A 27,518-nucleotide genomic window follows, 5' to 3' on the forward strand; every position below is an offset into this window, starting at 1 on the left:
TAAATAAGGGTTCAAGTCAGTCCCAAGTGAAACAGTATTTGAAAAGCATTCACTGTTGGAAGGAAGGGGAGAAGTAGGAGAAGGAAGGAGAGGGGAAAAAAAAAAAAGGAGGGGCAGGGGGAGGCGGAGAAGAAGGAGAAGGAGGGGAACTGGGAAGGGGAGAGGAGGAGAGGAAGGAGAAGCAGTAGCAATTGCCAAGAGACAGTTGTTCAATCCAATAAAGTAATGATCTGTGTGAACTCTAATTATTGTATTTGCAAAACAGTACGTGTATAATTTGTGGGCATCCCTGTTCCAACATAATAAAAGAGTCATTTCATGAAAACCTTTTGTGTTTTCTTTAGAAGATTTGGACAAAAACAATGCATCTTTAACTCTGAAAGCAGAATAATGGATTCTTGAAAGATTTATCTGGAATCCAATGCACATGTCATTCTGTATTGATTATCTTGGCTATTCATTATCATACTCAGCCTATCATTTATATGCAGATGACACTATCATTTACGGTAGTAGGTTATGCTGGAAGAAAGCTTAATATTATCTTCAAGCTGATTTAAATGAGCTTTAAGATCATCTGGCACAATCTAAATTACTCTTAAATATTAATGAAACAAAGATCTCGTTATTCGGCTCAAAACAAAAAGTTGGAGAACTGAAAAACTGGTCTAGCAGCATGACCTTGGACAGAGCAGACAAATGTTGAAGATTCAAGATCTGAGTCTGCCCTGCCTTCACCTGTGACTGATGATATAACTGATCAGCAGGGAAGGAGAGAAACATCCCAACCCCTTATTCTCATACATATCATTCTTTTATTTATAATAAAAAAAAATAAGATTGTTTTCCATCTCTCCAATGTTGCAATTATGTGCCTTGGGTTTGGTTGGTTTTATTTATCTGAATGCAGCTCAACATTTGTTAGCCAAGTTAAAGATGCTGTATCCTCTCTATCTGGACAGATTTGCCTTGAATTATACATCTCATAAACATTACCATCTGTCGTCTTTTAAACAATTGGCTAAAAATTAGAAGACTCTCAACATTTTGTTGACATAATAGCTTCCCTCACACTCTACTCCCCAACATCAGACCACTTAACTCTTCTTTCTCAGGCATACACATTTTGTCAGCAAAATTCACCGCATGGAGGGAATAAGCAACAGCTGAGAGAAGGCATCGTCTGACAGCCCCTAGTATTTCTGCTCTGCGTGTGTGCATGTGGGGATCTGTGCCCATGCATGCACATAAGGGGGAAAATGTCTTAAATTATGTAGATGACCTTTCTGAACCCCTTTGACTCTCAGATGTCTCACTAAATGGATGGGAAATCCCTCAGCTGCCAACCCAAGGTGTGATCCCTCAGCTGCCAACCCAAGGTGTGATGGGGCTTATGAGATGCCACAGTTGAAGCAAGAATGTGGCCATATCCTTGGCTGCTTTCCCTGAAGAGGAGGTAGATGAGCCCCAGGCAGAGACAACTCATCCCCTTACCAGGAATGGGATAGAACCATCTTCAAGGAAGAAGCAGGGCTGCTCAAGAAGAAAATAGTGAGAGATGGGGCAGACCACCATCTTGGCTGTTATTAATGCTAATAGTTTTCCTTTACTATAATACAACATGCCTGACTTAAAAAAAAATATCCATTCATCAGTGTCATTAAGATCCATTTCTGGAACTTTCCTGATGATCCAGTGGTTAATACTTCACCTTCTAACACAGGGGGGGCGAGGATTTGATCCCTGGTTGAGCAGCTAATATCTCACATGTCTCAAGGCTAAAAATCAAAAACATAAACTAGAAGCAACATTGTAACAAATTCAATAAAGACTTTAAAAAAAATAGTCAACATTTTTAAAAAATCTTAAAAAGGAAAAGATCCATCGCTATGGCCTCATCATGCCCACTGCCAGGGGCCTCCTAAAGGTGTGTGTACGTGTGTCCCAGGTCACATGCTTATTCTGTACACCACTTCTCACTTGCCAGTTTTCTCCATCTGATCTTCCAAGAGAAGGAAGTTGACTCAAAGAAAGGCCGGGTGTGAGGGAAGGCGGATGAATGGAAGGCGAGATGGTGACTACACGGAGCAAGAAATTAGGGATCTGTTTCACCACTGGCTCAAGAGACTTCCTTTCCCTTTCTTTAGAGAAAAATGAAATGAGAGCAAGCAGAAGAATAACTCGAGAAAGCCACGGGATGATGCCGGCATTATTCTGAAGAGCTTCACATGTCCAAGTGAAGTATGGACCACCCCTCACCTACCGGCAGAGCTTAGCTAGGCCATGCTTGTGGCAAGTGACTATCTTTAATCTTATCTTTCAGGGCTCAGTTAAGAAGCAATCTTTTCTAAATCTCCTGGGAAGGCTTTACCACTCCTTTCTCTGTGCTCCCATAGCCCTTTATTCCTACATCATTTAGAGCCTTTATCTTTTGTGTGTGTTAGAATTGCTTACCTGTTGGAGTCTCCACTGAGTCAGTTCTGGTGGTTATCCACCGACAGCCCTTCCCACGCCTGCTCAGTGTCAGAGCCCAGCAGCAGCCCAGCCTCAAGGGGCACCCTGCTGCTTCCATCCAGTGATGGAGATCAGTCATGTATCCATCACGGACACACGTGTGATAGATCTCATCAGTGAGACCAGAGGGGAGATGCTGGGGCAGTGGCAGTGGGGCTTCTGAGAAGTGTTTCTCCTTAGCCAGAGAAACAGAAAGAAAGCTCTCAAACTGATGCCGTGGGCAGAGATACGGTAACGATCTTATGACCATGAGGGAAAAAACTGAAGTCAAAGTCAACGTGTTGAGGAATGCAGGAAAGAGACGTGGGAGTAACCGGAATCCTTAATGATGTTTGCATTGAATCAACCCAAGGACCATCCCATCTCTATAGACTCTGTCGATTCTGAGCTGCATCTACTGTGATTCACAGCCAAAAATATCTTCATTGATTTCTCCTCTAAATCTGCTCTGTTGAATAAGGTAGCCATTCACGAGTGCCTATCTAAATTTAAATTTGAATTAATTAAACTTAAATAAAATTTAAAATTCAGTGTCTCAGGTGCATTAGCCCTCTATTGAGCGCTCAATAGCCCACATGTGGCTAGTGGCTACCTTACTGGATAGCACAGAGTTAGAGAGGACATTTCAGCATGCGTGCTAAGTCACTTCAGTCATGTGGACTGAGCCTGCCAAGCTCCTCTGCCCACGGGATTCTCCAGGCAAGAATATTGGAGTGGGTTGCCATGCCCTCCTCCAGGGAATCTTCCAGACCCAGGTATTGAACCCTTGTCTCTTACCACCTCCTGTGTTGGCAGGTGGATTCTCTACCACTGAGACCCTTGGGAAACTCAAGAACATTTCTAGCAGGTGTGTTGGTCAGCACTGCTCTGATTGCAAACTTGAAGGCGGAAACTACATTGTAGATGTCTCTGTTCCCAGTTCCTAATGGATCATCAGCAGAAAGTGAAGAGGAACTAAAAAGCCTCTTGATGAAAGTGAAAGAGGAGAGTGAAAAAGTTGGCTTAAAGTTCAACATTCAGACAACGAAGATCACGGCATCCGGTCCCATCACTTCATGGGAAATAGATGGGGAAGCAGTGGAAACAGTGTCAGACTTTATTTTTGGGGCTCCAAAATCACTGCAGATGGTGACTGCAGCCATGAAATTAAAAGACGCTTACTCCTTGGAAGGAAAGTTATGACCAACCTAGATAGCATGTTCAAAAGCAGAGACATTACTTTGCCAACAAAGGTCCATCTAGTCAAGGCTATGGTTTTTCCAGTGGTCATGTATGGTTGTGAGAATTGGACTGTGAAGAAAGCTGAGCGCTGAAGAATTGATGCTTTGAAATGTGGTGTTGGAGAAGACTCTTGAGAGTCCAGTGGACAGCAAAGAGATAAAACCAGTCCATTCTAAAGGAGATCAGTCCTGGGTGTTCTTTGGAAGGACTGATGCCAAAGCTGAAATTCCAATACTTTGGCCACCTGATGCAAAGAGTTGACTCATTGGAAAAGACTCTGATGCTGGGAGGGATTGGGGGCAGGAGGAGAAGGGGACAACAGAGGATGAGATGGCTGGATGGCATTACTGACTCGATGGACGTGAGTTTGAGTGAACTCCGGGAGTTGGTGATAGACAGGGAGGCCTGGCATGCTCCAATTCATGGGGTCTCAAAGAGTCGGACACGACTGAGTGACTGAACTGAACTGCATGGATCATCATGCAAAATAAATAAAATTGCTGAATAAAAAAATGAATGGTCTAACTAGCATCTTTTCTGAAGAAGCAGGTCCTACTGGGTTCTGACTAAATTTTGCCCCAGTGACTCTTCAGTTCACACAGGTGGCAAACACCTGTGGTCCACTCACCATCCCCACTCCCCATGCCCAAACAGCAGCTCCCTTCAAGGTCCCACATCTGCTTCTTCTGCTCCAGGAGTCCACTTTCTCCAGCCTCGCCCACAGACTGCCAAGCCCTCACCACCTGCTGCCTCTGAGAGATGTGGCTGCAAATACAACAGTCATTGGCTCCAGGTCTGCTCCACTCTTCAGGGTAGTATAGACATGGGAAGTGTGCCTGTGTAGACAGAAGCGGCCTGTCCACTGGCCAGACAGGATGATATTCCAGTCAAGCCTGTCAAGAACCAGAGGCTCCGACAGGGGCAGCACTCCTGCCCGCTAAGTCTGGCTGATATTTGTCCTGTGGCCAAATGCTTCCTTCTGGAGAGAATGTTCTTGGGATGAACAAGAACACCGAATGAAGGTCAGTGAAGGTCAAGGTCACAACTAACACTGAGAACTCCACAGACGTGTCCTGCTGCTCCGGTGGAGTTCCAGGGTGGCTCTTGGCTCGGTGGCCTTGGTCAGTGACTGCCCTCTCCTTCAGACTTGCATTCGGGGAAGTCTCTGGCCTGGAGAGGTCCACCTTCTCCTGTTTGAATGGCCCTGGGAAGAATCTCCCTTGAGCCTGACAGAGTTTCTCCTGCTCCCTCCACTCCCACTCCAAGCAGGTGCTCCAGCTCTGCACCCAGTTCCAGTGTGTGTGTGTGTGTGTGTGTGTGTGTGATTTAACACACCAAGCAATGCTCTGGGTACAGTTAGGTGTCTGACCCTGTCTCCTTGGAGATGGCACTGGATCTCCCAGGTTAAGAGCTCTGCCCTACACCACCACCCCTCCCCGCTTCAGACACCAGTCACAAGTCCAGGTCGTGACTTTCTAACCAGTCAGCTACAGATCAGAGCTTCCCACGCTTGAGTTCGATTGATTTGCTATGGCGGCTCACAGAACTCAGAGAAACTTTTTATTTACTAGACCACCTGTTTGTTGGGAAGAGATACAACTCAGGAACAAACAGTTGGAAAAGATGCACAGGGCAAGGGGTGGGAAAAGGGTGAAAAGGCTCCATGTCCTCTCCAGGTGCATCGTTCTCCCCGAATCTACATGTGTTCCCCAACTCAGAAACGCACAGAACCCCATCCTTCCGGGTTTCTATGGAGGCTTCATCACATAGGCACCATTTATTAAATCATCAGCCACTGGCATCTGAGTCAGCTTCCAATCCCTCTCCCCTTCCCATCTCAGGTTACCAGGGTGCTTTCCAAAAGTAGCCTTATTAGCATAGCAAAAGACATCTTAATTGTTCTCACTACTTAGAAAATTCCAGTGGTTTTAGGAACTCAGTGCCAGAAATGGGAATGTATACCTTATTATAAATCACGATGTCACTTTAAATAGTAATGATGTTTCAGAGCTTTTGCTCTGGGGGTGCAGAACTGCCCATCAGAGGAGGCTGCAAAAAGAAGCCCTTTGGCTTTGCCCCAGCCCTCTTAGCTCCTCGCCACACCTTCCCCAGCACAACTGCATTTGTGTGTGTGCGTGTATGTGTGTGTGTGTGTTTATCTTAACCCTTTGCATTAACTCTCTCATCCTTTACTTGACACACCCACCTCACAGACACACACGTCTGGCTCTGCGTGGGCCAGGTGTTACTCAGTTGACCGTGTCTTAGGCTCTGACCAATTTAAGCCACTTGGAGCAGGATGCTGGGGTACTATGAGAATCTGAGGGGTACCCAGAGATTTACGATGTGCTGTTTGGTTTGCAGTGCCAAGGAGGGCTGCCTGCCAAACTGGGCAGGTTAGACAGGAACAAGGTGGGGCCTCACTATCGATCTGTAGGTTTGAAGGGTCAATATTCACATGCTTGGTTTCAGTGTCTTTACAACGTACCGATTTCATGGGCTGGAGCTGATCAGTATGAACTTTGAACCGCAATGAGTCACGTGTGAAGGAGAAATTTAACTTTAGCCAAGCAGGGGTGAAATGTCCTTCGTGCTGAGGTTGGGTCTCATTTTCGCTTCGGGCGTCGTGCTCTCCAGAATGTGGCCAAGCGGGTGGCCAGGGGCCGGAAGTCCAATGGGGCCATGACAGTATCCACAGGCACAGGGACGTGGTCGTGGGCTCTTGCTTCAGAGTCAGGAAGCCAGCTCCAGGAGCTGGCTCCACCAGCTCCCGTGACATCTCAGTTGTCTAAGGGCATGTTTCTCAGTTCTCTAGTCTGTTTCCTCACTTCTTCAAGTTTAGATGATAATAATAGATTCTTTCCCCAAAAGTTGCTGTGAAGATCAGAAGAATAGTGCATGCAGAGTGTTTAACATAATTTCTGGCATCATCCCAAGTGTTCAATAAATTAGAAGTGCACTTCTTTCAAAATATAAGTCCAATGACATTATTTATCTGTTCAAAGCTGGCCACGACTCCCCATCTTACTCAGAGTAAATGTCAAAGTACTTATAAAGCCTACCATTCCCGTGATGCTCCGTGACCAGGACCCCACCATCCCTTTCTGACTGCTCTCCCCTCATGCACTCTGTTGCAGCCACACTTTCTTTGCTATCCTTGAATGCCACAGGGCCTTTGCACTGGCCCATCTAGAACCATCTGCCTAAAGTGCTCCAGTATTTGCATAAATCCTCCCTCACTTCCCTTAAGGTTCAAATGTCACCTTCTCTTTGAGGCCTTTACTGAATTCTCTGTCTCTAAGAACCCAGGTTGTAGGTTCCCTGGGGGTGCCTTAATGCTCTTTCCTGCCTTCTGGATTCTCATCAGCACCTATGACCTTCCATTTGTTCATTAATTTGCTACTTTATCGTATTTAGTGTCTGCAAACACTAAACATTCTCAGTAGAATGGAAGCACCACGAGGATGGAGATTTTCCTGTTTATCGATATACCCCCAGAGTCTAGATGTCATAGTACCCAATGAGTCGGTGCTCACTATTTATTCAGTGGAAGATGCGTTATTTGTTATAGATATGAATGAGGTCACAGAAGCTCAAAGAGCCTTGTTTGCCTTTGCATGGTCTTTCCTGCATTTCTTCCCTTTCTAACTATTTTAACTTTTATTTTTACTGGAATGATGATGTTTGTTTACTATACAAAGAACATAGCAAGAAGCATCTAATAACATGGTTTCTGTACAATGTCCCTTCCAGACCTTCAAGAGTTAAAGGCTGTGTTCAACAGTGTTCCAGGAGCATGCACTAGAGCTTAGGATAATTTTCAACAGCAGAGTCTTCCAGAGTGTCAAGATCACAGGCCAGAGTAATGAGCATGGACCAGACTGTCATGTCCAAGAGAGCCGGAGGAGAAAGCTTCTGGTAGAAAGAGGCAAGATTAAAGGATCAGGGGCCACTGGGAGCTGGTGGCAAGGAGCAGCGATGGAGGCAGATGAAGCCTGGGGGTCCTGGGGTTCTGGGGCTGCAGGAAGGGGGTGTGACCCCAAATCAGGGCACAGACAGAATGGAATAGTTGCACTCGAAAGCAACATCTGAGTGCAGTGTTCATTTGCCTTGAACCCTACCCAAAGAGGGGACGTGGCTGCCAAATGGATCGCATAATGATGCCGGTTTTTTAATCAATAATGTAGCTGAGGGTGGAGGGGAGGGGTGGGGGCATTGAGGCGAGGTGGAACTCACTGTCATCCAGTAACAGCTCATCTCCTGTGGACTGGAAGGACTGGCTGCAGCACAGCCGGGATGGCTGCCGGCCAGAGCTTTCAAGTTGACCATTTTTTGGTTTTCTCCTTTTTCTTTCCCTTTCTCTTCCTTCCTTCCTTCCTCCCTCCCTTTTTTCTTTCTTTCCTTTCTCCCATTCTTTCCTTTTTTGGTTTCATTTTCTGGTTTTGGTTCCTATGTATGTTAGTGGGGTTTTGTGTGTGTGTGTTTTTCTTGGTACATTTCCTTTTGATTTCTCTTATTTTGAAGTTGATTTCCCTTTGAAAATTTTGGCTTGCCTGGCTTGAGTGAAAACACACCAGGAAAAAAGACGGCAGTTTTATCCGTGTTGAACCCTAGAGAGTGGTCCTCCAGGGCCAGGAGCAGTGGTGTCAGGGCCTCCCTCAGAGAGACCGTCTTCAGGGGCAGGGACTAGCAGGCTCACTCACACCACAGATCTCTGCCACCAGGAGACCCTTCCTCACCTCAGAGGGCTTCTGAAAGTGTAGCCAATTCGCTGGGACCAACCTCTGTTTTAAAATATAAGATATAAAAAGAATTTTTCAGGAAACAACTGCCAATGAAGATCAGAGCTTGTTACACTCACAGATCCCAAGAGGAGGGGGCTACATGGGGAAGCACCAGGGTCAACAGCAGAGGCAGGGAGGAAATTTGGAGCTGGAGACACTTTCCATGAATGGATGAAACAGGTAAGCAAGCCTAGGATTGGCTGTTTGAATAATTTCAGCAGGTTCTGGGTCACAGGGGTGTCCCTAGGTGCCTGGGACCTAGCCCTGCGATATTAGGAATGTGGATAGTGGCCTGGAGTGCGAGAGTCTGATCTAGGAGGTGATTGGTTTACAAGGCATGTTTGCAAGACAGGTAAGCTGTTTGCCAGCTCTAGGAATTAGCTGGGAGAGGCAGTTTCACTGGGTTATCAAGGCCCCAAGTGTCAAAGCATCAAAAACACAGAATAAAAAGTCTTGATTAATACAGGCCTGGGAGCAGCTTAGTTCAAGGAGAAAAAGTACTAGCCTGGCAGTCGGAAGCCATGAACATAGCATTCACCCTTCTACTTCCTCCTGAACAATGAAGATAATGTGGATCAGCATGAGGACCCCTCACATGGCAAATATTCCATTATCTTCATCTAAACCATATCAGTGACCTTCCAAACTCATTTGAGAAAGGAGGGAATGAGGAAGAGGAGATCAGGCATAAAGAGCTGGGACCCACACTGGGTGGGCTGGGGGACACAACAGATGGACAGAAAAGTCACAAGTTTGGGGACTGAGGAAACACAATGAAGGAATAAAGTGGAAAGTCGGTGAGGTGAGGTGAGGTGGCTCAGGATCCACATCTTCCCCATCGGTCCCTTCCAGTTCACCTCTTTTACACAACCTTCCAGGCCAAGTCCAAGCAGACTGTTAGGACGAGATGGAAAAGAAGAGGCAGTGAGTGCGGAGGGTCTTCAGGAAGGAAAAAAACCCAAGTGCTTGGAAACTAATTGGGCTAATTATCACTAAAGTGATCGTGACTTGATATATATTTCCTTTCAGAATTACTTGCTTGAAATTGAAGTATAGGTAATTTACAATGCTGTGTTAATTTTTGCTGTACTGCAATAGAATTCATCACACACATATATATTCTTTTCCATAAGGTTTATCACAGGATATTGAATATAGTTCTCTGTGTTATACAGGAGGACTTTGTGGTTTATCCATCCTGTATGTAATAGCTTGCGTCTGCTAATCCCAGACTCCCCACCGATTCCATCCCCTGCCTCCCCCTTGGCAAGCACAAGTCTGCTTTCTCTGTCTGTGAGTCTGCTTCTGTTTTGTAGATAAATAATTTGCGTCATATTTTAGACCCCACATACACGTGATATCATATGGCATTTTTATTTAGGAAGAAGACACCTAGAAAGAGAAAGAGACGAAGACGGAGATCACAAGAAAAAGTCAGCCCCTGACACTGCAACGCTTTCAGTCTCAAGCACTACTTCTCCAAATCGAGCTGACGATGACAGAACATTGGAGCACTGCTTCCTACTTCCTTTCTTGGAAGTTCACAGTTAACATCAACACCTTAACAGCTCAGGGAAGATTTGAGGTGAAGGGAACCTGCCTAACCATGTTAACCCAGTATTTCCTAAATGATTTCACCATAAAACCCTTTCCCTTCTCCTATTACCATCCCAAGCCCTATACCCTAGACTAAAGCCATGTATCTTTAATGGTAAGATGTTAGTGACCTTCAAATAAACAAGAAAGACCATCTCTGTCAGGGTACCTGCCCAGGTGTTCGTGTGTGTGTGTGTGTGTGTGTGTGTGTGTAAGTCAGTCGTGTCCGACTCTTTGCAACCCCATAAACTGTAGCCCGCCAGGCTCTTCTGTCCTTGGAATTCTCCAGGGAAGAATACTGAAGTGGGCTGCCATTCCTTCTCCAACCTCTCCAGGTACATCCCCACATTAATTGACCCAAGCAGAGTGACTACACAGAGCCAGATCATGGGAGAGTGTGGGTCTGAGGTGACAGCATCCAATCTGGGGCAAAACAGCAGGTAATGTGAGGGAGGTGCCCGCTGTTCAGGCCAGTGTGAAATCTGAAGTCTAAGGACAGCAGCTGGATATGGGGTCAGGCAGAAGCCAAAAGAGCAGGAGATAAATTTTGAGAGCTCACTCACAGTCAGAGGCAGGTGTTATTGCCCAGTCCCACGGGTAGCATCCTTACCTTAAAAACACCACTTGGCTTCAGAGACAAGTGTCTCTCAAGGGGAACCATGGAGCCAGCTGGCATGTAACCACACCTTTGGTTACCTGCCCACAGTCACCAAGAGTAGTAGCGAGGCACTCGGTAATGACTGCTCCAGCACTGTTCATAAGTACAGAGCCATGGCACCGATTCCAACCAGACAGAAGCTTAAGCTCCCGGATACCAGGGGAGTTCACTTCATCACATGGGCAGAGCCACACTGCTTTATTTTTTTTTTCTAATTTTATTTTGTTTTTAAACTTTACATAATTGTATTAGTTTTGCCAAATATCAAAATGAATTGGACAACCAGCTATCACCAGGCTTGTTAGGCGTGTCACCTCTACTTACAAATCTTCTCACTATTTTGCCACATAGATGAGTTAGTTCTTAGTAAACTGTTTGTGAGTAGCTCGTCTGGTTTCGGGTTGCTTAGCTAAAATTCATTTTGTTAAGTCTTATACTAGTTAATTCATTATGCAAAAGGTACAAGGGATAATCTTTGCTTTTTTGTACTTTTAGTTTTTTCTTTCATCGTTCCCTTGCGGTACTTTTTCTATAGCGCCGTACTTAAGATTTCTATCTCCTATACTTTAAATTGGGAATAAATGTTTTGTTTTATTCTGTCTTGGTTGTAGAGTAGGAGACGGAAAGGAGCCTGAATGGACCTATTCTCCCCACCAGCTTTACAGAGAGGATGAAGTCTCTAACCGGCCAGCAAAGATCAAAGGGTATCCGACGAGGAATTTGAGTATCACAGACCTGTCAGAATGAGGAAATGGGTCATCACATGTGTGCACAGCAATCAGGATCATAAGGAGGGAGAGTGGAGGAAGGAAGTGCACAAATTCTCCAATCACAGAGACCAACTCATTGACTGCGCACCTGTGACCAGCCCTGGGCTAATCACTACCTAGATTATCTCGTTTAATCCTCACTAGCTCTGTGCAGCTCGAAGCTTGGGAAGGTTAAGAAGCTCGCCCCAGGTCAGGGGTACCCTCAGGGCTGGAACCTGGCTTTAGTTCTGGCAGTTGATCTCCAGAGCCCACATTCAAACACTGCTTTCTTTCTGTCCTCTCATTGCGTGCGCCCATTGACACTTCTCACCTCAGAGCATTTGCTGGGTCCTCCTTCCTTCTGGAGTTTCCTCTCTCCACGATATGGCCTCATCTCTCTTTGCTGACAGTTAGGTCCCTAAACCAGCACTGCCTGATGAACCTTACACCCAGTGGGCTCTAATTAGGCTGAGATTTGATTTCCCATCTTGAAGGGCAGGGGGTGGGACCAGACACCTTGGGCTGGTAGTCCTGGGTGCCAACTATAACGATCCCCTCCAGATTCCAGAGCCACCCTCCACACTCTGCTCCGTGATGAGATACTGGGTGCTGGGGAGCTGCAAGTATGGAGCCATCACAGATGTCTCCATGGGAGGCTCTACCCACAAGCATGAGAGGGAGACTGGAAGGCAAGAGGAGGAAGAGGACTCTCTCCTGCTGGTCTGCTGGCTGTTCGGTCAGCGATGACCTCGCCTTAGCTCTGCCCTCCACCCTGAACCCAGCTTATGGCTTGTGCACCCTCCTGCCCCTCAGAAGGATCGGCAGCAGCCAGGCTGGGCCCCTCCAGGAGGCAGATCCCCAGTGCCCAGGGCCCCTCTTCCGAGTGTCTTGGCTGCCAGCAGTGGCTGGTCAGCACCCCCATTCTGCAAGGACTGGGCCCAGCACTCTGAGACCCTCCTCCAAGCTCCAGGTCTGAGCATCGCAGCGTCTCTCCTCTTTCCCCCAGCCTAGAGGTGCCAAAGTTAATTCCTCCATGTGGGTTCTCGCCTCAGTCCTAATGCCAGTTTTTAACCAATTCCCTGTGCTGTAACCGGAGAAGGCAATGGCACCGCACTCCAGTACTCTTGTCTGGAAAATCCCATGGACGGAGGAGCCTGGTGGGCTTCAGTCCATGGGGTGGCTAAGAGTTGGACACGAGTGAGCGACTTCCCTTTCACTTTTCACTTTCCTGCATTGGAGGAGGAAATGGCAACCCACTCCAGTGTTCTTGCCTGGAGAATCCCAGGGACGGGGGAGCCTGGTGGGCTGCCGTCTATGGGGTCGCACAGAGTCGGACACGACTGAAGCGACTTAGCAGCAGCAGCAGCAGCTGTGCTGTAACAGAGTAACTCTTTGATACAATAAACAGAGCAGTTTCTGATTTCCTGAACTGCACCCTGATTCACATCCTGGATATCCCAGGATGATCCTGGATAGCCCCACAAGCTTGGTTCTCTGTGTGTCATGATAGTGAAAAGTTGGTGAAAGCACTACTCCCAAACCCCCACCCCCAACCCCCGATCCAGGCCCAAGGAAAAGCGGCTAGCAGACAGCATCAGAGTTCATCCTCTCGTAGACACACCCAAGAAAGTAATTCCAAAATCAGAGTCAAAATGGATGCTCTTGAGCATTTACTTGTTCTAGACACACACGTGAGTCCTCCCAGGGCTGGATGTACTGACCAACTGTGTGCTGTGCTTAGTCGCTCAGTCGTGTCCAGCTCTTTGTGACCCCATGGACTGTAGCCTGCCAGGCTCCTCTGTCCATGGGGATTCTCCAGGCAAGAATACTGCAGTGGGTTGCCATGCTCTCCTCCAGACTAACCATGATTGTCATTAACTCTGTCTGAGTCCACAGGCTTTCCTGAGTGCTAGGGCCTCGGGCGGGGGTAGGGGTAAGGGGTCTTTCCTTTCTTGCTCTAAAATCAAGCTATCATGACACAGGAAGGTGTAAATTCAGACTCCTTTAAATGTGAAAAGTAAAGAGTCTCGGATTGCAGCCCAGTATCCAGCTTATCTTTTTCTATTAATCAATCACCCAGGATTTATCGAGCACAGTAGGTGCCAGCCCCAAGGCACTCGCAGATGCGGGCAGAAGGTAATCTCTCCATATGCACTTATTTCCCTTCACAGCCCCTCTGGGCTCTCAGTGAGGACTTAAGAGACACGTCTCATAATTTCCCCGTTGTTGCTGGTCTGTTTTTATCCTTCCTGTGTGAATCAAAGTGTGACGTACTGTCCCACTGTTCAAAGCCTGACTCTGGTAAAGCTTTTGATGTCATTTGATATCTTCAAGAAAAATATATGACTTGCTCCCCGACCTCAAAATCAGATTTAAATGATCTCATCATGAAATACCTTATGCTGAGCGGACAGGTGGATGATATCAGTGCGTGGAGAATTTACAAAACCAGCAACTTGCAAAGCCAGGTCTGCACACTCTAGGAGGTGGACCCCTCGTAGAAGAGAGGGGCCGACCTGCTGTCCACACCAGGCTTGGGCCAGAATTGGCCAGTTCTGTCCTGGAGACCTAGAGATCATTCCAGATGGACAGATTAGGAATTAATCATTTAGGGCAAAATGCATCCTAATAATGGCAACTTAATTACAGTAATAATAAATATAATAATGATGATAATGCTTAGTAATTCTTTAGTACAACTCAAAGTTCTGTACTTATGTTAACCCATTAATATGGGCTGAATCGTGTTCCCCTAAAATTCATATGTTTAAGCCCTAACTGTTCATGTATTGAAGCCCTAACATCCAGTACCTCCGAATGTAACTGTGTATTTGGATCATGGGTCTTTAGAGAAATAAGTAAGTTAAACGGGGTCACTAGGGTTTGCCCTAGTCCAATCTGATTGATGTCCTTTTAAAAAGTGGAGATTAGGACATAGAGAGAGGGACCTCGTGGGAACACAGCCACAGAGGCCTTCTGCCAGCCGAGGAGAGAGGTTCTAGAAAAAACAACCAAATTTATGCCTCAATCTTTGTCCTCTTGCTGCCAGAACTATGAGAAAATAAATTTTTTGTTCTTTAAGCCACTGAGTTTGTGGTCCTTTTTTAGGGTAGCCCTAGCAGAATAATACACCCATAAACTTAAAAAACAAACAAACAAACTTCCTATGGAGAAAAACATACTTTGAAAAGATACATGTACCTTAATGCTCATTGCAGCACTATTTACAATAGCCAGGACATGGAAGCAAACTAAATATCCATCAACAGAGAAATGGATAAAGATGTGGCGTGTACATATACATATATAATGGAATACTGCCACTGCTGCTGCTGAGTCGCTTCAGTCGTGTCCGACTCTGTGCCACCCATAGACGGCAGCCCACCAGGCTCCCCCGTCCCTGGGATTCTCCAGGCAAGAACACTGGAGTGGGGTGCCATTTCCTTCTCCAATGCAGGAAAGTGAAAAGCGAAAGTGAAGTCGCTCAGTCGTGTCTGACTTTAGCGACCCCATGGACTGCAGCCCACCAGGCTCCTCCGTCCATGGGATTCTCCAGGCAAGAACACTGGAGTGGGGTGCCATTGCCCTCTCCTACTCAGCCATAAAAAACAACAAAATAATAATACCATTTGCAGCAACATGGATGGACCCAGAGACTGTCACACTAAGTGAAGTAAGTCAGATAAAGAAAGACATATATCAGATGTCACTTTTATATGGAATCGTAAAAAAAATAGTATAAATGAACTTATTTACAAAACAGAAATAGAGTCACAGATGTGGAAAACAAACTTATGGTTACCAAGGGGGAGAGGAGGGGAAGGGATAAATTGGGAGATTGGGATTAACCTGTACATGCTGCTATATGCACCATAGATAACTAATAAGGATCTATTGTATAGTACAGGGAAATCCACTCAATACTCTGTAATGACCTATTTGGGAAAAGAATCTTTAAAAGAGTGGCTATATGTATATGTATGACTGATTCACTTTGTTATATACCTGATACTATCACAACACTGTAAATCAACTATTGCTCAAAAAAAAAAAAAACCTCCCTGACACAAAGGAAGGTTTACTTGACTGCACGTTTCCTCATTTTCAGCTGGTAAAGATGAGGCACAGAGACCAGTGGGCTTTGCTGGGTCTCCCAATTCTCCTGTGGATGGATGGGATTTCACCTAACTCTCTTTGCTGGGTCTCCCAATTCCCCTGTGGATGGATGGGATTTCACCTAACTCTCTTTCTTGTCTGTTGGCCGCCACTCTGTTCTTCAGTTGGAGTGATTGGGGACGTCAGTACTAAGCAGATATTTTCAAAAAGCAATCAACTCCAGATTTTCCATTATTAATGTGGAATAGAGCTTATACAGAAAATGAAAACACACATATATTTCAAAACCCAATATTAGCCATTAATGTCAACCCAGTCAAACACTCCAGATTTCATCAACTCCTGCTGTTTCCCTTTGAGGAAAATCCTAGCAGTGTTATGAATTCATCTATTATCTTTAACTCTTCGTAAAGTATCGAGGTTGACAAAGCCCAAACTTCTCTCTGATAGAAGCATTCTAAAGTTTATCTGTATTCTTGTGGGAGAAATGGAACTTCTAGAGCCTTGGCTTATTTTTAAATGACAAATGCTAAAGTAACATTGTGTAAGATGAATCTGACATGCGAAATGGTTGGGTTAGTTTTTCTTAATCCTCTGTTTCAAAGAGAAGAAGCTGTATTTTCTTAGATCAACCAACTAAAACCCAGGATTGTATAGATCATCTAGCCTAATAATTTGCTTTTATCTTTTTTTTCTTTTAAGCAGAAGACTTGTTTTTTCAAAAACGACATTTTTGTGGAAGTGCGATGTAGAACAAGATGAAAGCTCAGCTTCTCTGGTGGAAGAGAAGATCTTCACCTCTAACACTCAGCCTGCTTCTTGCGCCTTCATCTTTCTCGACTCTGAGGAAAATAGTATGAAAACCACAGACCTATCCTAATCCTCTCATTTTGCTGATATGGAAACTGAGGCCCTGGTGGAAAACATGGCTGTGGCCAAGACCGAGCATTTGACAACGGCACAGCAGACCAGGAACACACGTCTCCTGATTCCTGGGTCGTGATCTTTGTTTGCATCACAGTGTGTTGGTAAGACTGCTGCAGAAAAGGGGGACTCCCTTCCAGGGCCCGAGGATGGACTCTTGTTTCACACTAGGAGATGAATTATTGGGGGAGACACACACAGGGACAAAGAAAAGACTTTATTGGCCATGGGTGCCCGAGTGGAGACCAGCAGAGTAAGGGAACCAGGAGGACTGCTCTGCCATGTGGCAGTCTCGGCTTTTATGGCGACAGGGGTACTTTCTGGGCTGTCTCTGGCCGGTCATCTTGCTTGGCCCGTATTTAGTCTGACACCAGGTCCTTGCTGGTGGTGTGCACATCTCTCAGCCAAGATGAATTTCGGCTCTAAAGATTCTGGGAAGCTGGCAGGACATATTGTAGGCTGGTGTCTCCTCCCTCCTTTTGGCCCCTCCTGAGTTTTCCCATTTCATTTTCAGTGGTGGCACCACGTGCCTTACTGAGGCCTCCTGTTGTGAGACAGCTCAAGTGGTTATCATCATGCCTGGCCAAGGCAGACGGATTCAGTCCGTGGTTCCCTAACAATACCAACTTTGTTTGACAGTCTAGCTCCCAGGACCGCCTCAGTGCTTCAACCAGATGCAACTTTCACTGCTAGGACTCACATTGCAGTGAGATACATATGTCCGCATCAGTTACATCGAGCAAGTCTCTTGGGTACCCAGAATTTGGAGGCAGATTTCCAAACACAGGGTCCCAAATGCTCAGGTCAGGCTTCTCTGCTTGAAGAAATATTCCTATACTCTAACTCAGTGGTTCTCCAACTTCAGTGTACCTTTAGAATAACTGTGAGTGGGAGAAGGGTGTTAAAAAATAAAGATGCCAGAAATTCTGACTCAGTAGGTTCAGGGTATAACCTGAAGGATCCACAGACAGCGCGTCGAGATGCCTGACCTCGATCAGTCTTTGTTTTTCAAGCCTTCACTGGATAACTAAAATTTGCTCAAATTTCAGGAACTGCTGAATTTTCAACACGTTTTCCATGTGACAAGAGCATTATCCTCCTGCCCAGACTCAGAACATCAAACCCCGGGAGGTATCTCTCCTCCACCACGGTGTCCTGGTGAATCCACAGCAACTGGCCATCAGCTCCGGTGGGCCCCCTGGGAGAAGCAGCGGGAGCAGAGGTAAGGAACAGAACTCTGTTTGCATGCAGATCGTTTCCATAGAAAATTAAACAAGCAATAACGGCCTACAGAAAGCATTGTGTATAACCACCACAACAAAAAAATTGTACTTTAAGGGATAGCTCATCTAAATTTGAAAGTAATATTAGCTCTCAAAGGTCCCGCACTCAGATAGGATAGAGGTCAACTTAAGGAGCTGAGGAACTAGAAAGGTTAAGAATTCATGGTAAAGATCAAATCTTGCACTGAGAAATTCCTGTGTTGAACTGTGCCAAAACCAGATGCTTTTATTGGTAATTATTATGATGATAATTCATTTAACTAGGAATAAAATAGGGCATGATTGTTTACTTCTCCCCATTTCCCCAGACAGGCAGGGAAATGAGAAGAAAAATCTCAGAGGTTTTACTCTTGGTTAAATGATATAATTTCCTCAATTAACCAGGAATAAACATAGCAACAAAATAATTTGCCTTTACAATATACAATAGTTGTAAATAGACTTCTTACACCTCCTTGCTTGGAAAAGTCAAAGTGGAGACAGGATGCCAAAGAATTGAAAACATCTTGAGTTTGGTTTCCATCTGAAAAGACACAGTCCTTGGAAACCTGCTCACATTTTCAGCCTTGGCATGAGACTTCCAAAAGCTAATCTTGGTTTCTCTCCTTTGTACTGAAACCATTCCAAGGCCAAGAGATTGTGGGTTGAATTGTGGTGAGATAAAAGATGCTTCTGAGTGCTTGAGGGGAAAGGCGCAGAGATACAGAGGGGAGAGCAGAGTGCATGTCTGAGAGGAGGTAGACAGTTTGGCTGGGTTTTTTGGAGAATCCTTAATATAAACTAGGAATTGCTGGTGGTCCATGAACATTCTCATGATCACAGCAAAACACACCCTCAGGAAGGGAGTCACTATCACTGAATCAGGCTGCTGGGCAGGACTGGAGTACAATAGTGTCTGACTCCTCACTCACATCCCAGAGGAAAAACTTTATAACGGTCAAATTTACACAAAATCACCCAGGTATTATACAACCTTGTAAAGCATAAGCTGTAGCCATGTTTGTTCAATAGCAGAGCAGAAACTGATTTTGTTTTAAATCCTTTAAAGCCAGAAGGAAAAACACCAATACAGTATACTAACGCATATATATGGAATTTAGAAAGATGGTAACGATAACCCTGTATACGAGACAGCAAAAGAGACACTGATGTATAGAACAGGCTTTGGACTCTGTGGGAGAGGGAGAGGGTGGGAAGATTTGGGAGAATGGCATTGAAACATGTGAAATGTCATGTATGAAACGAGATGCCAGTCCAGGTTCAATGCATGATGCTGGATGCTTGGGGCTGGTGCACTGGGACGACCCAGAGGGATGGTATGGGGAGGGAGGAGGGAGGAGGGTTCAGGATGGGGAACACATGTTTTAAAATTATTAAATTAAGTAAAATTAAAAAAAAAATCCTTTAAAGAGGATGTTTTGTCAAGAAATTACCAAGATTTTTGTTCAAATGAAACCTCTGCTTATCACCATAAATACAAATCCTTTTTCCCACTGCATAGTTAAATCTCTCTGATGCCCTCTCTCATTCTGTGCTGCCACAGCCTCTTCCTTAGCCTCACACAGACTTTCTAGAAGAGGATGCACAGGAGACATTAGCATCTCCAGGTTGTGAAATGTGACCTCGCCCTAAAGTGGCATGATGCTCGTGTTCAGGACCAAGGACAGTGGTCCACGCACTGGCTGCTCCACTGCTTCTAGCCCCCTTTCCTCTCCTCTCCACTCTAATATCTAGTCACATCACACCCCTAAGCAGAGGAATGTGGACAACATGGTTGAGATTAGAAACCAAAATAGGGTTGAACTGCCTTATAAAAATAGGAGCTGTCCCCACCCAAGTTCCACTTTTATCAGTCAACAGATACATCCAAGTTCAAGGACGGAACCTGTAAAATTCAAAGGGTTTACTCACTGTTGCCTTGGGTAAGTCTCCACTGCTGACTTAGTTCTGAGATGGCAGTTGCTGCCGTGGGGGATGCCGTGGCTGAGAACCTTTGTTTGAACTCCAGAGCCGCAGTGGCTGCTGCATACTCCCCTGGCTCCTCACACACTGCTGGGCCAACTCTGCCCTGCTTCCACGTGTCTTTGCGATCATAATGGCATTGAGAGTAGCTCAGTCTAAGGCATATGGATCCAACAAACAGATAAAATCTGGGCCCACCAGTGTCGTGAAGTGAGATGCTCAACTCTCAAGAACATAGAATAAGACATTTGCTCATTTTTGCACCTTCTGGAGCAAGGTCAGAACACAAGCATTTCTGGGAATAATGTGTTTTTGCAAGATAAAACAGAAGGTGAAGAGGATATAACTACATTACAATTCTGTTAAATACCTTTATTTATAGAGATGAAAGTTAGGAAGCAGGATTAATTGCTGCAATATGAGGAAAGTAGAAACTAATTAAAAATGAACATTTTAGCATGCTATCAAAGGGCTGGGTTCTCTTTGAAGGTGCCCTTTACAAACAGAAAGAGTTTACAGCCTGGAGGAACTATCCTTCTCCTGATTTGGTTACAGATTCTCTCTCTCTCCTTCTTTCTCATACACACACACACACACACACACACACACATCCCATATACCTCAGTAAACTTAGAAACTGATATCAGAGGAGGAAGATAAAACGGTGGCAAACCCTAGTTAACCCCGGCTTACTAACTCCATTCTCTCCATTTCAAGGATGAAATGAAACATGAGAGGCTTGAAGTGAGTTATAGAACCTACAATAAACCCAGCAGGGCATCCGGTGCTAACGGTCATGTTCCAGGTCTTGACAGGATCAAACAAAGCCAACAGCAAATAGCCAGCACCCAGAAGCTTGCAGGGAAGAGGGGCCCATTTGAAGGGGCTGAGGGAAGGGAGAGACAATCACAGCAGCCTGGGAATTAGATCATCTGATTGAGCTCAGCCTTCCCTCCACTTGAACCCATCCAGGGTAACTGCTTCTTGGAAATCCTCCCAGTGAAGAATAAAGCAGTTATTTTGCACTTCCATGTACTATGCACCCTTGACATACAGGTTATAGTAATAAATAGGACTGGAGATAATAGGAAAGGAGCCAGACCCTAACCCTGACCCTGACCTTAAACCTTAACCTGCATGCCAGGATCCTTTATTACTTTAATAAAGACAACATTAATTTGAATAACAAAGATAAAACTTTCTACACACAAAGTCCACGATGTATGGCTATTTTCATTATTAATAATAAAAATTGACCCATTATTTTCTATCACTGCAAGATCCCCCTCTGTGACACCTAACTGCTCTTAAACTTACTTCGTCTTCCCAGGTAACTTTATTCACTGCCCTCTTGGGTTTGCTCTGTTGGATAGTCCGGCCTCTTGGGTTGAGAAACATTGACATTCATTGTGCTCCCAAACAGAAAACATCTCGCACATTTTTCCTACCCCTGTTGCCCCAAATCTTTCATGAATACTGCATATCTCTTCCCCACTGTCATCCTCCTTGAGAAGACTAACCTCTAGCTGAGCAAGACACTACACAGTCTGCTTGGGGGAACTTGCCAGTTCTTTGCTTTTTCCAAGACTTATTAACTTGGGCAGGACCCTAGGAAGGGGAGAAAGGCGTGGGGCCAGGAATGAATATGCTCTGGGGGTGGTGTGTCTAGAGAGGGGATCTGGCACTTGGTGTGATTAAACTCCTGCTTTTTCCACTCCTCAGAGGCTCTGTCTACTCTGGCCAAATAAACCACACCAGACAGAATTTTAGCAACACGGTGCTAGGATATCGTTCTGCGTGATAAGCAATTTTGCTATCAGTTTCCCCCAGTACTTGGTGCATAATGTCAGTTGGATTTCAGTGTTGTCATGATAAGCTGTGGTCTTCTGCAAATGCTATGTAGATATGCCTGCCTAATGGATCTTAGTTATTCCCACAGAGGAGACTGACTTCCTCCCCTAGGATTTGCTCTGAGTAATTTCTCTTCAGCTCTCTCCTTGGGAACTCATCTCCCAGGGATGGAACGAATCAATGCCCAACCATAATCACTGCTCCTTCCAAGGGAAACCGCCCCCCTTGGGGCTCAGAGGCACAGCTAACAGGTGTCTTTTACAGAGGAGAGACTTGATTTCAGATGGCCATCTTTTTTCTCAGAGATGCAAAGCTGTTTCCAGACTCTCAGAAGTGTTATAAATAAACAAATAGGGACTTCCCTGGAGGTCCAGTGGTTAAGACCTTACCTTCCAATGTGGGGGCGTCGGTTCCATTCCTGGTCAAGGAGCTGAGACTCTACATGCTACGTGCTCCAGGGCCAAAAAGCCAAAACATGAAACAGAAGCAATATTGCACCAAATTCAATGAAGACTTTAAAATGGTCCACATCAAAAAAAATCTTTAAAAAATAAAATAATAAATAAACACATACACACACAGGTATGTGTGTGTGTGTGTATGTGTGTGTGTATATATATATATATATATGTGCATGTATGTATGTAAAGCTTCAAATCAGGTCAGGAGAGGCTCTCTGATCTCTGCTAACATAACACAATGATGCTGCTGAGGGGAGAAATCACAGAGAGGCACAAGGGCTTTCCCCCTTGGACAAGGCCCCCATCTGACCGCTCACAAAGTCCATTTCCCTGAAGCCCCAAAATTCCCACTTGAGGCTTCTTCTCTGTCCTAGGAGCCCTCCTCTCCACAGTGGCGTGCTCCTTCATGTGGAATTGGAGATGAATCATCATCTTGGAGAAATGACTTTCCGTGGGGCCAGCTAAGCCCACTGAGGCTCTCAATTGGGTGGCAGCCCCCCCTCCCCAGCCCCAGATGGAGTTATACGAGGATCTGTGGAAAAAAATTAAAATCCTGGATGGAAGCTGTGGGGGCTGAAATGAACCAGCCTATTACCCAGTACCTCTCAGACGGTGTGGGTTAATTTATCACAGGGAATCCAATCACTTCTTATAAAACCAGAGCAGGTTTCATTTAGTTTGATGAGGTATATTGCAAGATTTCAGAAAATCAATTTTACTGAGAGCCATATTAAGCCCCAGGGAATATAACACTACATGTACCTCACATAAGTTTTTGTTATTACTCAGAGGATCACTGGGGAAATTATATACTTAGTCCAATGAAGGGTAATGGCTACCTTCATTGTCTTGGGCAGCTCTCACCCTGCTTACCTCTGTGAAATAACAAATAAAAATGGTAGGGCTCCAAACTGGTACTTATCTAAGCTCTGCAGAGCCAGACACATGATAAGAGCGAGCAAATGTGACTTGATTTCCCAGAGATGCTAACCCCTTCCCGTATGGGATGATAAGAACCCACGCTCAGCTGTTATGGCTGCTGTGTATTTTGACCAAAGCTCCATTCTGATGATGTCCTCTAATTTGAGATCTCAGAGCAGTGTTTGCAAAGGAAGCCACAATGGGCTCAAAATTGCTTTCAACTAATCTGCCAGGTTAATATTTCCCGAGAGGTATATTTCTTAGTGAGAAACTTATCCTCCAGTGGCTAAGGAACATTTCTATCTATAGTCATCTGGTCTCTTGGAGACTTTGGCTTGTAAAGCAATAAACCAACCTAGCTTTTTATGGGGCCCCCAACTTGAAACTGGTGGCAGGCAGTGCACACTCCACTGGACTTTGGTGATAACTTCCTTCTCCAAAGGCCATTGGAACTGAAAGCAGTGGGTATAGGGAGTGTGTGTGGTTGGGAAGAAGCGGGAGCTTGCGGTGCTTCAATCCAGCTGCATCCCACAAACACCAGAGCTGCTCTTATGTATCCTTGGTCTAGGACTGTGCTGTCCAATGTGACAGTGATTATCCCCATGTGGCTATTTAAACTAGATTACTTAAAATTACCATAATTAAAAATTAAATTCCTTAGCTGCACTTGCCACATTTCGAATGCTTGGTAGATATGGTGGTTAGTGGCTACCATCATAGGATAGCACACATCTAGAGCATTTACATCATCGCAGAAAGTTCTAGTGGACTTCGCTGGGTAGCCATTTAGTTCTTGAGACTTGATAGCTATTACATGGATCTGAGAGTTTAGTTCAGGCTAAAGTCACTGACCGTATGATACAAGGGTCCTTCATTTCCAGATCCTGTTTCACCAGCGTAAACTGGGGCCATACATGACCTCTAGATGGTCTTTGGGTCAGAGAACCTCTCTTCCATCATAGCAGAAACAGCCTCAGGAAAAACTCAGAACTGGTTTTAGAAATTAAGAAATAAGGATGAAAACTGTAAGTTCTAGGACAAAGCTGGTATTTAGGAATGTAGGGGAGGGAAAGGTTTTCATTAGTTCTGTATGAAAGTCAAGAACAGTTAGAACCAGACATGGAATAATGGACTGGTTCCAAATTGGGAAAAGAGTACATCAAGGCTGTATATTGTCACCCTGCTTATTTAACTTCTATGTAGAATACATCATGAGAAATGCCAGGTTGGAAGAAGCTCAAGCTGGAATCAAGATTGCAGGGAGAAATATCAATAACGTCAGATATGCTGATGACACCACCCTTATGAAAGAAAGCGAAGAGGAACTAAAGAGCCTCTTGATGAAAGTGAAAGAGGACAGTGAAAAAGCTGACTTAAAACACAACTTTCAAAAAAAATAAGATCATGGCATCACTTCATGGCAAATAGATGGGGAAAATAAGGAAACTGTGACAGACTTTATCTTCTTGGACTGCAAAATCACTGCAGACTGTGACAACAGCCATGAAATTAAAAAATACTTGCTCGACAGTGTATTAAAAAACAAAGACATCACTTTGCTGACAAAGGTCCATATTGTCAGAGCTATGGTTTTTCCAGTAGTCATGTGCGGATGTGAGAGTTGAACCATAAAGAAGGCTGAGTGCCAAAGAATTGATGCATTTGAACTATGGTGTTGAAGACTCTTGAGAGTCTCTTGGATTACAAGGAGATCAAAACAGTCAGTCCTAAAGGAAATCAACCCTGAATATTCATCAGAAAGACTGATGCTGAAGTTGAAGCTCCAATACTTAGGCCACTGGATGCAAAGAACTGACTCATTGGAAAATGCCCTGATGCTGGGGAAGATTGAGGGCAAGAGGAGAAGGGGGCGACAGAGGATGAGATGGTTGGATGGCATCATTAACTCAATGGACATGAGTTGGAGCCAACTCTGGGAGATAGTGAAGGACAGGGAAGCCTGGCATGCTGCAGTCCATGGGGTCGCAAAGAGGCAGACACGACTGAACGACTAAATAACAGCATCAGCTCTTGCCCTGTACCAAGACCAAACTTTTCTACTCTCCCTTTGTGTCCTGTTTTATATTTCACATTACATAATGTTATACGATATTTGTCTTTCTCTTTGACTTACTTCACTTACTATGATAATCTCTAGATCTATCCATGTTGCTGCAAATGACATTATTTCATTCTTTTTCAGGCCTGAGTAGTATTCCATTGTATATATGCACCACATCTTCTTTATCCATGCATTTAAGTTGTTCCCACATCTTGGCTATTGTAAATAGTGCTGCAATGAACACTGAGGTGCATGTGTCTTTTCAAATTAGTTTTATCTGGATATATGACTAAGAGTGGGATTGCTGGACCACATGGCAACTTTATTTTTAGTTTTTAAAGGAACCTATCTATGAGACAGAGACAGACTCACAGATATAGCGGGCAGACTTATGGATGCTAAGGGGTGGAGGAGGGGGAGGATTGGAAGTTAGGAGTTAGCATATGTAAATTATTATACATAGATGGATAAACAACAAGGTCCTACTATAATAGAACAGGGAACTATATTAAATATCCTGTAATAAATCATAATGGAAAAGAATATAAAAAAGAATATATATATATGAATCACTTTGCTGTACAGCAGAAATTAACACAACATTGTAAATCAACTATGCTTCAATAAACTTAAAAAAATCTCCAGTGTCATGAGAGGAACTGATTCCTCCTGAATTCACATGTTAAAGTCCTACACTCCAGTATCTCAGAATGTGACAGTATCTGGAGATAGGATGTTGGAAGAGATAATAAAAGTGAAATGAGGCCATTAGGGTGAATCCTAATCAGATGTGATTCGTGTCCTCATAGGAAGAGATGAATGGGACACTGACACACAGAAGGAGCCCATGAGGTGCACACAGATGATGGCCGTCAACAGGCCAGTGAGAGAGGCCGTGGAAGAAACCCATCCTGCCAACACCTTCATCTCGGGCTTCTGACCTCCACAGACCGAGTGGTTTGAACAACAGAAGTGCATTTTCTCAAATTTGTGGAGGCAGCCCTAGCAAAAGAATGTACCTGTCATGCAGATTCTTCCTAGAGCGAACCAGAGGACTCTGCAATAGAGACCATGAGAGTTTTTTCAAATCGTTGGGAATTCCCGGGCAGTCTACTGGCTGGGACTCTGTGCTTTCACTGTGAGTTCTGGCTGGGGAGCTAAGATGCTGTGAACTGTGTGGCAGAGCCAAAAAAAAAAAATTCTTTAAATCAAGCTGGAGATATTTTGAGGATACATTGCCCATCGTCACAATTTTTCCCTCAAGCCTAACAAAGTAGCTATTTGCACAGAGGATTATTATGCCTTTTCCTGTAGGGCAATTCAAGCTTTGATGCTACTCACAGAGCCAATGGGGAACTGGAACTCAGAAGTGACAGACAAATTACCCATGAGAAAGGGCAGAACGTTTCAGAAGAGTGTTTAAAAAATCATTTTACCTTCACTGATATTTTGCTGTGACATCCTTTATTGATTTCTACATGTCAACTCTAAATTACATCTGTGTGTGTGTTTACACACATTGGGTAGAGTTAAACACATTCACAATATATAGATTTAGCCGCTATTCATATATCACTCCTTTTCAAGGTGTTTAACAACAATTAATTAATGTAACATGCAACCAACCCCATGTTCAACATAACAGCCCACAGGGAATGTGATGCAAACTTTAAAACCCAGTGAAGTTCTGATGCTAATTTTTTTGTTTGGTAGGATTCCTGGGGGAAATGCCCAGTTGTCTACTCCTGAAGACAGATGGGAATATCTAGATAAGAGAAGGTCTTGGATGTGGATGTGGGCGCGCTCAGTCATGTCTAACTCTTTGAGACCCCATGAACTGTAACCCACCAGGCTCCTCTGTCCATAGCATTTTTCAGGCAAGAAAACTGGAATGGGTTGCCATTTCCTACTCCAGGGGATCTTCCTGACTCAGGGATCAAACCCTCATTTCTTGTGTCTCTTTCATTGGCAGGCAGATTCTTTACCACTGAGCCACCTGGGAAGGGCTTAATATTATCCAATTAGTTATCTGTGTATCTTAACCTTTTCTGTAATAGAAATTTTTTCCATTTTTTTCTGGCAGCATTGCAATCTTGCATTTAAAAGAAAAAAATTTTTTTCTGTCAGATTGAACAGAAGAAACATCATTCAAGTTACAATTTGAAACAAAACATTTGCATGACATTTGAGAATTAGAAGATGTTTTTAGAGCCAAAATTTTCATTCGATGCCCACCACACTTTTTAAAGTTAGGTTATTTCTCCCATTTTGCAGATAAGGTAACTAAAGATTGGAAAGCTTAAGCGACCTTCCAAAACTTTCACAGCTAGTTCCATAGGGAGCCAAGACAAAACTTTACATTTGGGATTTTAACCAGTCTGTTACATGTCTCAGAGGGAATGATGCTGAAGCTGAA

This window comes from Bos mutus, chromosome 17 (genome assembly GCF_027580195.1).
Source record: "Bos mutus isolate GX-2022 chromosome 17, NWIPB_WYAK_1.1, whole genome shotgun sequence".
NCBI classification, from domain to species: domain Eukaryota; kingdom Metazoa; phylum Chordata; class Mammalia; order Artiodactyla; family Bovidae; genus Bos; species Bos mutus.